Below are 2,500 nucleotides of genomic sequence, written 5' to 3'. Positions count from 1 at the left end.
CGAAATCGGCAAAGTCGGCAGAATCGGCAGCGGGTGCTGGCGATGGGTCTGGACGGGCTGGATAGTCCAAGGCTCGACGAGAAAGACTGCTGGTTTAGACACTGGGGCAGTGGCAGCCCGCGGGACAGTGTCGGCAGATTCGGCAGCGCAGATTTGTGCGGCTGCAGGTTCGTCGGGGAAAATCGGCAGCGCAGATTTTGCGACGAACATGGGCTGGACGATGGACTGTCCAGGCCAGGCAGGAAAATTTGTCGAGGGGACACGCTGACGAAACAGCGCTGGTTCAGGCACGGCGGGCAGTGGTGGAATCGGCAGCGCCGACGAAATCGGCAAAGTCGGCAGAATCGGCAGCGCAGATTTTTCGACGAACACGGGCTGGACGGTGGACTGTCCAGGCCAGGCAGGAAAATTCGTCGAGGGGACACGCTGAGGAAACAGCGCTGGTTCAGACACGGTGGGCGCAGTGTTGGAATCGGCAGCGCCGAGAAAATCGGCAAAGTCGGCAGAATCGGCAGCAGGTGCTGGCGATGAGTCAGGACGGACTGGATAGTCCAAGGCTCGATGAGAAAGACCGCTGGTTTAGACACTGGGGCAGTGGCAGCCCGCGGGGCAGTGTCGGCAGACTCGGCAGCAGTGTCTGCCGATTCGGCAGCGTTGGCTTGTTGGCGCGGGGGGCCGATGCGAGTGGGGACTTGGGCAGCGGGCAGTGAAAGCAAGAGTTTCCCCGATGCTGCCGGGAAAAACGCTCCCCGGGATGGCCGGGTGAGATGACCCGGCGGCCCGCGACGGGTCATTCAATTCCATGCCCCGTCAACATAACTCCCGATGTACTGTTTGCTTTTTCGGAAGAAGAGATCCATCCCCCCATCCTCGGCCAGCCAAAAACGCTCCAATTAATGGCCGGGTGAGATGACCCGGCGGCCCGCGACGCGTCATTCAAATCACTGCCCTATCGGCTACAACTGCTGATGGGTGGGATTAGAGGCCTGCCATGGTGGTGAGGGGCGGCGAGGACCGTGAAAGCTAGAGTTTTTCAGAGGCTGCCGGGAAAAAGGCCCCTCGGGTGGCGGGGTGCGAGGACCAGGCGCGTCATTCAATTCTCTTCCCTATCAACTTGGCTCCCGTTGGCGGGATTGGAGGCCTACTGTTTGTTACAGGGCTAAAATCGTCAGGGGAAGAGCTGACGAAACAATGCTGGTTTGGATGCAGGGGGTAGTGTTGGAATCGGCAGCGCGGACAAAATCGGCAAAGTCGACAAAAAAGACTGTTGGTCTGGACATCGGGGCAGCGGCAGCCATGCCGACAGGGGGGGAAATCGGCAGCGCAGATTTGTGCAGCTGCAGGTTCGTCGGGGAAATCGGCAGCGCAGATTTTTCGATGAACATGGGCTGGAAGATGGACTGTCCAGGCCAGGCAGGGAAATTCGTCAAGGGGACACGCTGACGAAAGTAGGCTCGTCGGTGAAAATCGGCAGCGCAGATTTTTCGACGAACAGGGGCTGGATGCTGGACCGGCCGGGCCAGGCAGGAAAATTCGTCAGGGGGGCACGCTGACGAAAAGAGGGGCTGCCGCGTGGAAAATCGGCAGCGCAGATTTTTCGACGAACATTCGTCAGGGGGGCACGCTGACGAAAAGAGGGGCTGCCGCGTGGAAAATCGGCAGCGCAGATTTTTCGACGAACAGGGGCTGGATGCTGGACCGGCCGGGCCAGGCAGGAAAATTCGTCAGGGGGGCACGCTGACGAAAAGAGGGGCTGCCGCGTGGAAAATCGGCAGCGCAGATTTTTCGACGAACATTCGTCAGGGGGGCACGCTGAGGAAAACAGGGGCTGCCGCGTGGAAAATCGGCAGCGCAGATTTTTCGACGAACATTCGTCAGGGGGGCACGCTGAGGAAAACAGGGGCTGCCGCGTGGAAAATCGGCAGCGCAGATTTTTCGACGAACAGGGGCTGGATGCTGGACCGGCCGGGCCAGGCAGGAAAATTCGTCAGGGGGGCACGCTGACGAAAAGAGGGGCTGCCGCGTGGAAAATCGGCAGCGCAGATTTTTCGACGAACAGGGGCTGGATGCTGGACCGGCCGGGCCAGGCAGGAAAATTCGTCAGGGGGGCACGCTGACGAAAAGAGGGGCTGCCGCGTGGAAAATCGGCAGCGCAGATTTTTCGACGAACAGGGGCTGGACTGGCCGGGCCAGGCAGGAAAATTCGTCAGGGGGGCACGCTGACGAAAACAGGGGCTGCCGCGTGGAAAATCGGCAGCGCAGATTTTTCGACGAACAGGGGCTGGACTGGCCGGGCCAGGCAGGAAAATTCGTCAGGGGGGCACGCTGACGAAAGTAGGCTCGTCGTGGAAAATCAGCAGCGCAGATTTTTCGACGAACAGGGGCTGGACGCTGGACTGGGCCAGGCAGGAAAATTCGTCAGGGGGGCACGCTGACGAAAACAGGGGCTGCCGCGTGGAATGGCAGCCTACACGCAGATGCGAATTCGGCAGCGCACGAT

The sequence above is a fragment of the Populus nigra genome, chromosome 2 (assembly GCF_951802175.1).
Source record: "Populus nigra chromosome 2, ddPopNigr1.1, whole genome shotgun sequence".
Classification (NCBI taxonomy): domain Eukaryota; kingdom Viridiplantae; phylum Streptophyta; class Magnoliopsida; order Malpighiales; family Salicaceae; genus Populus; species Populus nigra.
This window is presented reverse-complemented; position numbering follows the sequence as displayed.